This window comes from Phyllobates terribilis, unplaced genomic scaffold (genome assembly GCF_046119375.1).
Source record: "Phyllobates terribilis strain yellow unplaced genomic scaffold, ASM4611937v1 Scaffold_3__8_contigs__length_932513732, whole genome shotgun sequence".
NCBI classification, from domain to species: Eukaryota; Metazoa; Chordata; class Amphibia; order Anura; family Dendrobatidae; genus Phyllobates; species Phyllobates terribilis.
This window is the reverse complement of record NW_027362763.1, coordinates 12,982,937-12,995,543: the sequence shown is the minus strand read 5'-3', so window position 1 is coordinate 12,995,543 and position 12,607 is coordinate 12,982,937. Positions and strand designations below refer to the sequence as shown.

Here is a 12,607-nt window from a genome sequence, read left to right as displayed (position 1 = left end):
TTCCAACAAGTGGAAGCCGGACGGGGAAACGCGTGAGAGAGACGGGGCGTGTGTCGGAAATACTGCAGAGTTAAACACAGGATCCCAGGGGCTTAAGGAGTGAGTAAGCGGAGGGATAGTTCAGGCTGAACGAAAGGAGAACATGAAAACATACTGTGCTTTGTCACCAATTGAACTTGGACTGCTGAATAAAGTTGAACTGGTTGAAAAGAAGTGAGTGTCTCCTGTTATATGAGTGTCCCGCTGTTCCTGGAACCTGAATCATGGGGACAGCAGAGGCCTGTGGCAGAAACATGAGTGTTCTGCACCACACACACAGCACATATAGACTGGGACATTTTTTATTTGTAAGGAGCCAGGGTGACGTGAGGCAGCCCCTCGAACATGACTACCACCCTGCACCCCTTACATACAGAATGCAGTGTATAAAGTGGTTAGTACAGGGTGCCATTTATAGAGTGCGGGGTATAGGATAAAGAGTAGACAGTGAAAGATATGGAGTGAGGAATATAGCGTGCTATATACAGAGTGCCAAGTATAGAGTGCTCCATGTATAGTCTCAAGTATGGAGTGCAGGATGAGGAGTGCCAGGTATGTAATGTGGAGTACGGAGCGCAGAGTATAGAAAACCCCATATAGTGTGGATAGGGAGGCAAGGATCACCGACACTACTATCAGGCAGCATTCAGGCGATCACCCGATCACAGACAGGCAGCAGGTGAGTTACACCTGTGAAGTGGTGCTCAGCAAAACAGGAATATTAGAGTGATACCAAAAACACTGGTGATGAGCGCCATAGATTGTACTTGTCCACTCCATTGTCCACTCCAATGTCTTTCTTACTTAGAAATAGCAGGTATACGGAGGAGAAGCACTCCAAGATGAATGATCAGGTTTTTAGAACCACATATACCATGAAAGGTACAGAGTGACACTTATGGAGTGCCGGGCATAGAGGGCTGACAATAAAGTGTCAGGAATAGAGTGCCGGGAATAGGGTTAGGAGAGCAGAGTTCAGAGCAGAGAATGTAAAGTATAGAGTGCCGGGCATAGAGTGCCAGGTATAGAGTGCCGGGTGTAGAGTGCCGGGTATAGAGTGCCGGGAATAGAGTGCCGGGAATAGAGTGCCGGGCATAGAGTGCCAGGCATAGAGGGCTGACAATAAAGTGTCAGGAATAGAGTGCCGGGAATAGGGTTAGGAGAGCAGAGTCCAGAGCAGAGAATGTAAAGTACAGAGTGCCGGGTATAGAGTGCCGGGTATAGAGTGCCGGGAATAGGGTTAGGAGAGCAGAGTTCAGAGCAGAGAATGTAAAGTATAGAGTGCCAGGCATAGAGTGCCGGGTATAGAGTGCCAGGTATAGAGTGCCAGGTATAGAGTGCCGGGCATAGAGTGCCGGGCATAGAGTGCCAGGCATAGAGTGCCAGGCACAGAGGGCTGACAATAAAGTGTCAGGAATAGAGTGCCGGGAATAGGGTTAGGAGAGCAGAGTCCAGAGCAGAGAATGTAAAGTACAGAGTGCCGGGTATAGAGTGTCGGGTATAGAGTGCCGGGTATAGAGTGCCGGGAATAGAGTTAGGAGAGCAGAGTTCAGAGCAGAGAATGTAAAGTATAGAGTGCCGGGCATAGAGTGCCGGGTATAGAGTGCCGAGTATAGAGTGCCGAGTATAGAGTGCCGGGTATAGAGTGCCAGGTATAGAGTGCCGGGTATAGAGTGCCGGGTATAGAGTGCCAGGTATAGAGTTAGGAGAGCAGAGTTCAGAGCAGAGAATGTAAAGTATAGAGTGCCGGGCATAGAGTGTCGGGTATAGAGTGCCGAGTATAGAGTGCCGGGTATAGAGTGCCGGGTATAGAGTGCCAGGCATAGAGTGTCGGGCATAGAGTGCCGGGTATAGAGTGTCAGGTATAGAGTGTCAGGTATAGAGTGCGGTGTGCAGCGTTCAGAGCAGAAAGTGCAAGGTATACAGTGCCAGGTATACAGTGCCAGGTATAGAGTGCCAGTTATGGAGTGAGGGGAGCAAAGGGTATAGAGTGAGGAGTGCAGATCAGAGAGTGGGGAGTATAGAGTGCTGAGTGGTGTATGCAGTGTATAGAGGGATGAGTATAGTGTGTGGGGTGTGAAGCGCCGATTATAGAGTGCATGGTATTAAATTAGGACTATACAGTGACATTTAAAAGTTTGTGCACCTCTGGTCAAAATTACTGTTTTTGACGAAAACAGTTAAGCAAGTTGAAGCCTAAAGTTAAAGACGACACATTTTCTTTGTATTTTAGGCAAAACACACACACACATATATACAGTACAGACCAAAAGTTTGGACACACCTTCTCATTTAAAGATTTTCCTGTATTTTCATGACTATGAACATTGTACATTCACACTGAAGGCATCAAAACTATGAATTACCACATGTGGAATTATATACTTAACAAAAAAGTGTGAAACAACTGAAAATATGTCTTATATTCTAGGTTCTTCACAGTAGCCACCTTTTGCTTTGATGACTGCTTTGCACACTCTTGGCATTCTCTTGATGAGCTTCAAGAGGTAGTCACCGGAAATGGTCTTCCAACAATCTTGAAGGAGTTCCCAGAGATGCTTAGCACTTGTTGGCCCTTTTGCCGTCACTCTGCGGTCCAGCTCACCCCAAACCATCTCGATTGGGTTCAGGTCTGGTGACTGTGGGGGCCAGGTCATCTGGCGTAGCCCCCCATCACTCTCCTTCTTGGTCAGATAGCCCTTACAGAGCCAGGAGGTGTGTTTGGGGTCATTGTCCTGTTGAAAAATAAATGATGGTCCAACTAAACGCAAACCGGATGGAATAGCATGAAGCTGCAAGATGCTGTGGTAGCCATGCTGGGTCAGTATGCCTTCAATTTTGAATAAATCCCCAAAAGTGTCACCAGCAAAGCCCCCCCACACCATCACACCTCCTCCTCCATGCTTCACGGTGGGAACCAGGCATGTAGAGTCCATCCGTTCACCTTTTCTGTGTCGCACAAAGACACGGTGGTTGGAACCAAAGATCTCAAATTTGGACTCATCAGAGCAAAGCACAGATTTCCACTGGTCTAATGTCCATTCCTTGTGTTCTTTAGCCCAAACAAGTCTCTTCTGCTTGTTGCCTGTCCTTAGCAGTGGTTTCCTAGCAGCTATTTTACCATGAAGGCCTGCTGCACAAAGTCTCCTCTTAACAGTTGTTGTAGAGATGTGTCTGCCGCTAGAACTCTGTGTGGCATTGACCTGGTCTCTAATCTGAGCTGCTGTTAACCTGCGATTTCTGAGGCTGGTGACTCGGATAAACTTATCCTCAGAAGCAGAGGTGACTCTTGGTCTTCCTTTCCTGGGGCGGTCCTCATGTGAGCCAGTTTCTTTGTAGCACTTGATGGTTTTTGCAACTGTACTTGGGGACACTTTCAAAGTTTTTCCAATTTTCCGCACTGACTGACCTTGATTTCTTAAAGTAATAATGGCCACTCATTTTTCTTTACTTAGCTGCTTTTTTCTTGCCATAATACAAATTCTAACAGTCTATTCAGTAGGACTATCAGCTGTGCATCCACTAGACTTCTGCACAACACAACTGATGGTCCCAACCCCATTTATAAGGCAAGAAATCCCACTTATTAAACCTGACAGGGCACACCTGTGAAGTGAAGACCATCCGGTTTGCGTTTAGTTGGACCATCATTTATTTTTCAACAGGACAATGACCCCAAACACACCTCCTGGCTCTGTAAGGGCTATCTGACCAAGAAGGAGAGTGATGGGGGGCTACGCCAGATGACCTGGCCCCCACAGTCACCAGACCTGAACCCAATCGAGATGGTTTGGGATGAGCTGGACCGCAGAGTGAAGGCAAAAGGGCCAACAAGTGCTAAGCATCTCTGGGAACTCCTTCAAGATTGTTGGAAGACCATTTCCGGTGACTACTTCTTGAAGCTCATGAAGAGAATGCCAAGAGTGTGCAAAGCAGTCATCAAAGCAAAAGGTGGCTACTGTGAAGAACCTAGAATATTAGACATATTTTCAGTTGTTTCACACTTTTTTGTTAAGTATATAATTCCACATGTGGTAATTCATAGTTTTGATGCCTTCAGTGTGAATGTACAATTTTCATAGTCATGAAAATACAGAAAAATCTTTAAATAAGAAGGTGTGTCCAAACTTTTGGTCTGTACTGTATATATATATATATACAGGTGCTTCTCACTAAATTAGAATATCATCAAAAAGTTAATTTATTTCAGTTCTTCATTTCACCTTCAAATTACTTAACTGTTCACAATAACAGTCATTTTGGTCAGGGGTGCCCAAACTTTTACATGCCACTGTATATACTAGGATGGGGAACATATATAAAAGAATGAAGGGACATTTATACCAGGATGGAGGACATATATACCAAGATGGGGGGCATATACGCCAAGATAGGCTCAGGATGGGGGACATATACAGTGGTATGAAAGTGTTTGCCCCCTTCCTGATTTCTTATTCTTTTGCATGTCTGTCATTTAAATGTTTCAGGTCACAAAACAAATGTAAATATTAGACAAAGATAACACAAGTAATCACAAAATGCAGTTTTTAAATGAAAGCCATTATTATTAAGGGAAAAAAGAAATCCAAACCTACAGGGTCCTGTGTGAAAAAGTGATTGCCTCCACACACACCCTCCCCCACCCTTATTAAAACATAAATTAACTGTGGTTTATCACATCTTTGGGAATCTGATTTCAATTTCCCTAGCTACACACAGGCCTGATTCCTACCACACCTGTTCTCAATCAAGAAATCACTTAAATAGGACCTGCCTGACAAAGTGAAGTAGACCAAAAGATCCTCAAAAGCTAGACATTATGGTGCGAGCCAATTCAGGAGCAAATGAGAAACAAAGTAATTGAGATCCATCAGTTTGGAAAAGGTTCTAAAGCCATTTCAAAGCTTTGGAACTCCAGAAAACCGTGGTGAGAGCCTTTATCCACAAAAGGCGAAAACATGGAACAGTGGTGAACCTTCCCAGGAGTGGCCGGCTGATCAAAATTACCCCAGGAGTGCAGCAATGACTCATGCAAGAGGTCACAAAAGCCAGAAAACATCTTGATGATCTCCAAGACTTCTGGAAGAATACTCTGTGGACTGACGAGACAAAAGTTGAACTTTTTGGAAGGTGTATTTCCCATTACATGTGGCATAGAACTAACGCAGCAATTCAAAAAAGGAACAGCATACCAACAGTAAAATATGGTGGTGGTAGTGTGATCATCTGGGGCAGTTTTCCTGGTCCGGGCCCTGGAAGACTTGCTGTGGTAAATGGAACCATGAATTCTGCTGTCTACCAAAAAATCCTGAAGGAGAATGTCCGGCCATATGTTCTTGACCTCAAGCTGCAGCGCAATTGGGTTATGCAGCAGGACAATGATCCAAAACACACCAGCAAGTCCACCTCTGAATGGCTTAAGAAAAAACAAATTAAGATTTTGGAGTGGCCTAATCACAATCCTGACCTTAATCCGATTGAGACACTGTGGCATGACATTAAAAAGGCGGTTCATGCTTGGAAACCCTCCAATGTGCCTGAATTACAACAATTCTGCAAAGATGAGCGGCCAAAATTCCTCCAGAGCGTTGTAAAGACTCATTACCAGTTATTGCAAGTTTGCAGTTGTTGCTGCTAAGGGCGGCCCAACCAGTTATTAGGTTTAGGGGGCAATTACTGTTTCACACAGGTTTGGATTTCTTTTTTTTTTAATAATAATAAAGACCTTCATTTAAAAACTGCATTTTGTGATTACTTGTGTTATTTCTGTGTAATATTTACATTTATTTTGTGATCAGAAACGTTTAAGAGCGAGAAACATGCAAAAGAATAAGAAATCAGGAAGGGGCAAACACTTTTTCACACCACTGTATACTTGGAAGGGTCCCAGGATGGGAGACACATATACCAGGAAGGGGGACATATATACCAGGATGGGGAACATATATACCAGGATGGGGAACATATATACCAGGATGGGGAACATATATACCAGGATGGGGGACATATATACTGTTACGCTCGCGCCCGGACTGACTGCCGTGATTAGTGATCCCACTGTACCATGAACCGAGGAGTGCCTGGAGGGGCGTAACTAAGTATCAACCCGATCCGACCAAGGTCGCACGGCGGCTTAGTCGACTCCGTGGACCAAGGAGGACCCGTGCAGAGGGACCAGGTGCGACTCCAGGTCAGACCCCGGTCACAGTTGTTGACCCACACCGGGGAATGCAGGAACAGGCAGGTTAGACTGGCATACGGACAGGTGTGTATTGGCAAGTACGGCTGGTATGCAGACAGGTGGGCATTGGCAAGCATGGCTGGTATGCAGACAGGTGGGCACTGGCAAGCATGGCTGGTATGCAGACAGGGAGATACTAGCAGGTTGGAGCGCAGGCTGGATAGGGTCCAGTACAGACTGGGAGACAGGTACAGAGCCGCAGATGCGGTAGACAAGCAGAGTAAAGTGAAACCGCCGGAGAGGAGGACAAGGCAGAGCAGAGAGGAACTGCTGGTGCGGTGAGCAAGCAGAGCGGAGCAAAAACCGTTGGAGCGGTGGGCAAGGCAGAGCAGAGAGGAACCGCCGGAGCGGTGGGCAAGGCAGAGCAGAGAGAAACCGCAGGTGAGGTGGACAAGGCAGAGCAGAGCGGAACCGCCGGAGCGGTGGACAAGGCAGAGCAGAGAGAAGCCGCCGGAGCGGTGGGCAAGGCAGAGCAGAGAGAAGCCGGCGGAGCGGTGGGCAAGGCAGAGCAGAGAGAAACCGCTGGTGCGGTGAGCAAGGCAGAGCAGAGAGAAACCGCCAGAGCGGTGGGCAAGGCAGAGCAGAGAGAGGTCGCCGGAGCGGTGGGCAAGTCAGAGCAGAGAGAAACCGCTGGTGCGGTGAGCAAGGCAGAGCAGAGTGAAACCGCCGGAGCGGTGGGTAAGGCAGAGCAGAGGTAAGCCGCCGGAGCAGTGGGCAAGTCAGAGCAGAGAGGAGCCGCCGGAGCGGTGGGTAAGGCAGAGCAGAGGAAAGCTGCCGGAGCGGTGGGCAAGTCAGAGCAGAGAGAAACTGCTGGAGCGGTGGGTAAGGCAGAGCAGAGGGAAGCCGCCGGAGCGGTGGGCAAGTCAGAGCGGAGAGAAACCGCCGGAGCGGTGGTCAAGACAGAGCGGAGCGAAACCGCAGGTGCGGTGGACAAGGCAGAGAGGACAGGGCTCTGTTCACATGGAACAGACAGGAAAATGCAGGAAGATGGCTAGAACACAGGAGGAAGATATGGAGGAAGGGAAAAGGGACAAGCAGAACCAGATACACACAAGGTACTTCACATGAAATAACGAGTGGACACGAAACTCACAAACAGAAGTACAGAGACAACGAGTTGGAGTTAGGTGCAGGTTCAGATACTGCAGGAAAAGGGAAGGTACGGACATAGAGACAAACAGGTAACAGGCTAGGATACAGTTCAGACAGGAACTGCTACTGCAATGAGATACAAGAACGAGCCTGGGTATACAGCCCCCAGAGTGGCGGAAACAGACTAGAAACAGGACAGGACCTGGCAATTCAGCAGCAAAGACTAACTGAGTGAAGGTGTTGCTCAGGCACCTCCTACTGGGTGGAGGGGGTTTAAATATCCAGTGACTCACAGCAATAGGCTGGAGACGCATTAGGGATGCGCCCACAGCAGCCCTAAACAGTCAGTCAAGAGACATGCACACAGTATGAACTGGAGCAAGGTTTGTAGGCTGGACTGACAGGTCAGATTGCGGTCTTGCATCGTGGGAGGTGGTGCACTATGCAAGCACGCCGCCAGGGATGTTACATATACCAGGATGGAGGATATATATATACCAGAATGGGGGACATATATACTAGGATGGGGGGGACATACTGTATATACCAGGATGGGGGATATATATACCAGGATGGGGGACATTAGTTTAGGGTGATTGGCAGCTTTCTACCCTGTAAAAAGAAATCTGCCAAACAGTGAAGGAAGCAGAGTTATACAGAAGTGATGAAAATGCTTGACTATCTGTCAGTAGGTTTACTAGTCCTCTAATGATAATCTCCTGCTGATAAAACAGCGATTTTATCAAAATTACAACAAGCAGCCCAGTAAGTGACATATCGCTGGAATCAGAGTCTCTGTCTCTATATTATGCTGCTCTCAGATTAGGTGGCAAAAACCTGGTGACAGATTCCCTTTAAAATGTTTGAGAATAGCCGACCTGTTGCAGATCTCAATAAAATGATAATTTTTTCACTTATTGTTAAGACTCCATTATTATTTGGCTTGAAAAATAGCTCGCACCTTTTTAGCAAGGAACAAGGTGTAACGGGTCCGGGAGGCGGACTGTAACGGGTCCGGGAGGCGGAACCTCTGAGCTACTATACAAGGGGGCGGCCCTTGTAAGGGAGCGGGTGGCAGTCTCTGGGTGAACGGACAGGGAGTTACGGCAAGTGATCAGGGCAGTCTCTGGGTAAGGGGTAGGTACGACCTGTGATGGCAGAGCCTCCGGGTAGGCTAGCAGGCAGGTGGTAGATGTGTGCTCCCAGGTGAGCAAGCGAGAGTCTCTGGAATAGCAGGTGGTCACGGCACGTGACGGCGGAACCTCCGGGCTGGCAGGCAGGTAGGTAACGGAGAAGTGCTCCCAGGTGAGCGGGCAAGAGTCTCTGGAATAGCTGATGGTCACCGCACGTGACAACGGGACCTCCGGGCTGGCAAGCAGGCAGGTAACGGAGATGCGCTCCCAGGTGAGCGGGCAAGAGTCTCTGGAATAGCTGGTGGTCACAGCACGTGACAACGGAGCCTCCGGGCTGGCAAGCAGGCAGATAACGGAGAAGCGCTCCCAGGTGAGCGGGCAAGCTGGTCCATAGACAGACTGACCGGAGTAGTAAGGCAGACCGTCGGACCTCAGGCAAGCAGGCAGGTAGCTGATATGCGCTCCCAGGTAAGCGGGCAGGCTGGTCCTTTAGACAGACTGACAGGAGTAGTAAGGCAGACCGTCGGACCTCAGACTGGCAGACAGGTAACAAGTATTCAGGCAGGAATCAGGCAGGTAACTGGCAGGTACTGGCAGGTAACTAGCAGGAAACTGGCAGGAAACTGGCAACGGGACCTGAGGGCTGAAGCACAGGTGAGACACAGGTGCAAACAACATTGCTCGGGCACCTCCATTTTGGAGGAGGTGCCTTATATATGATGAAGTCCTCCGGCCATTGGCCGGGGACTCTTTAGGGCGGCGCGCGCGGCCCCTTTAAGAGGAGGGGAGCGCGCGCGCGCGCGCCCTAAGCACAGGGGCCGGGAAGGAGCGCGCGCTGAGAGCAGAGCAGGAGGAGGACGCCGGGACGGAGCGCGCGCTGACAGCAGAGCGGGGGGAGGAAGCCGGGCACGGAGCAGAGCGGTGAGAGGAGCAGCGTCCCTGCCTAGCAGAGGGCAGGGACGCCGGCACTACAGTACCCCCCCCTTTAGGCCCCCCCTTTTTTAGGCCAGACAGAAATTTAGCTAGGATGAGAGGGGCATGGATGTTCTCCCGGGGCTCCCACGTTCTCTCCTCAGGACCAAACCCCTTCCAATCTACCAGGAAAAAGGTCTTTCCTCTTACCCTTTTGGTGGCAAGAATGTTCTCTACCTCAAACTCGTCCTCAGCAGAAACCGGAGCAGGAGGCGTACCTGTAGACTTGGAAAAAGAGTTAAGTACCACAGGTTTGAGGAGAGACACATGGAAGGAGTTAGGGATCCGTAAGTTGGCCGGGAGTTTCAATTTATAGGCCACCGGGTTGATCTGACTGATGACCTCCAGTGGGCCGATGAACCGAGGCCCTAACTTATAGGAAGGGATCTTGAGCCGGACATATTTGGACGAGAGCCAGACTTTATCCCCAGGGCGGAATTGAGGAGGGTCCAGACGTTTTTTGTCAGCGTGTCTTTTCATACGCTCGGATGACAGAAGGAGTGCGGACCGGGTACTCTCCCATATGGAGGAAAATTTGTTAACAAGAGATTCCGCAGCCGGATTGTCCGCCGAGGTGGAGACGGGAAACGGGATCCGAGGATGCTGACCGTAGACTACAAAAAACGGGGATTTGGAGGAAGACTCGCTCTCGTGATTGTTGTACGAGAATTCGGCCCATGGCAGGAGATCCACCCAGTCAGAATGGTGGGCATTAACGAAGTGCCGAAGGTAACTGGTCAGGTTCTGATTGATCCGCTCCACTTGACCATTAGACTGTGGGTGGTAAGCGGAGGAGAAGTCCAGGGTGACGTCCAGCAATTTACAAGTGGCTCTCCAGAAACGGGAAGTGAACTGTACCCCACGATCCGACACGATGTGACGGGGCAGGCCATGAAGACGGAAGATGTGGCGGATAAAGTCTTTAGCCAGCTCGGGTGCAGACGGAAGACCTGGCAGTGGAATGAAGTGAGCCATCTTGGAGAAGCGGTCAGCGACCACCCAAATGACCGTACAACCGGCAGAGACGGGCAGATCAGTAATGAAGTCCATCGCTATATGCTGCCAGGGGGCAGCAGGTACTGGCAGAGGTAGGAGGCGGCCGGCCGGCAGGTGTCTCGGAACTTTGTTGCGGGCGCAGGACACACAGGCAGAAACAAAGTCTATTACATCCTTGTGCAGGTTAGGCCACCAGTAGTGCCGGGTAATAAGCTGGAGGGTCTTTTTCTGACCGGCGTGGCCAGCTAGTTTAGACGAATGACCCCAGTGTAGAATCTTCTCCCGATCAGGTACTGGTACGAACGTCTTACCAGGAGGAAGACGATTTAGACTCACGGGAGCCACCTGCATTACTCTGGCGGGGTCGATGATATGTTTCGGATCCTCCTTGAGATCAGACACCAGAAAGGATCGAGACAAGGCATCCGCCTTGACGTTTTTGTCAGCCGGGCGAAAATGAAGGACAAAATCAAAACGAGCAAAAAACAAGGACCACCGGGCTTGGCGCGGGTTAAGTCTCTGGGCATGCTGGAGGTAAGCCAAGTTCTTGTGGTCAGTGTAAATTATTACCGGGTGAAGAGCCCCCTCGAGCAGGTAACGCCACTCCTCCAATGCCAGTTTGATGGCCAATAACTCTCGGTCTCCTATGGAATAGTTGCGCTCAGAGGAGGAGAAGAGTTTAGAGAAGAAGCCACAAGTTACCATCCTCCCGGAAGATGATTTTTGAGTAAGTACCGCTCCGGCTCCAGAGGAGGAGGCGTCAACTTCCAGGAAGAACTGCTTGTTGCCATCTGGGCGATGCAGCACCGGGGCGGAAGAGAAGGCCTGTTTAAGGGAAAGAAAGGCCTCCTCTGCTTCGGGTGGCCACTCTTTGGGATTAGTACCTTTACGGGTGAGCGCAGAAATTGGGGCCGTCCGGGAAGAGAAGTGTGGTATGAAGAGGCGGTAGTAGTTGGCGAAGCCCAGGAAACGCTGAATGGCCTTCAACCCCTCCGGTCGGGGCCATTTCTTGATGGCAGACAGTTTCTCAGGATCCATTTGAAGGCCGGTCTGAGAGATAATGTAGCCCAGAAACGGAAGCGAGGTCTGCTCAAAGAGGCACTTCTCAAATTTAGCGTAGAGATGGTTCTGCCTTAGCCTGAGCAGGACCTGACGAACGTCCCTCCGGTGAGTCTGGAGATCCGGAGAGAAGACCAAGATGTCGTCCAGGTACACCACTACGCAGGAGTAGAGAAGGTCCCGGAAGATGTCATTGACCAACTCTTGAAAGACGGCAGGAGCGTTACAGAGACCAAAGGGCATTACCAGGTATTCATAGTGGCCGTCCCGGGTGTTGAATGCCGTCTTCCATTCATCCCCCTGACGAATACGAACCAGGTTGTACGCCCCACGAAGGTCCAGTTTGGTGAAGATCCTAGCCCCCCTCAGACGATCAAATAATTCTGGAATGAGCGGAAGGGGGTACTTATTCTTCACCGTGATCAGGTTTAGGCCTCTATAGTCTATACAGGGACGGAGAGAGCCGTCCTTCTTTTTGACGAAAAAGAAGCCTGCTCCCGCCGGGGAGGTAGATTTCCGGATGAATCCTCTGGCCAGATTTTCCTCAATATATTCGGACATTGACCGGGTCTCAGCAGCGGATAAAGGATAGATACGCCCACGGGGAGGAGTAGTACCGGGTAGCAGATCGATGGGACAGTCGTATGGTCTATGTGGTGGTAATGTCTCTGCCTCCTTTTTATTAAAGACATCTGCATAAGACCAATAAGGAATCGGAAGTCCAGGTAGATTAGCTGGGGTAGGAGAGGGACGGACGGGATGGACGGGAACCAGGCAGGTTTTATGACAGTCTTGTCCCCAGCGAAGGACCTCTCCGGTTTGCCAGTCTAGCACGGGTGCATGTCTCTGGAGCCAGGGCAGACCTAGCAAGAGGGCGTGAGAGAGTCCAGGCAGAACATGAAAGGAGATACTTTCAGAATGCAGCATTCCCACCTGCAGGGTAATGGATTCGGTGATGAGTTGAATGGGGCGAGGTAAGAGGCCCCCATCCACGGCAGCGACAGACAAGGGTACAGCCAGAGGTTTGGTGGGGATGCGGTATTTCTCAACCAGGGACTGTGAAATAAGGTTCCCG

The 12,607-nt window shown here is 49.9% G+C and overlaps 1 protein-coding gene across 2 annotated transcripts in view; it reads right to left on the bottom strand.

Moving 5' to 3' along the window:
• Positions 1 to 12,607, bottom strand: part of LOC141258678 (uncharacterized) — an 80,669-nt gene that overhangs the window by 40,519 nt on the left and 27,543 nt on the right. The gene's annotated exons all lie outside the window — the stretch shown is intronic.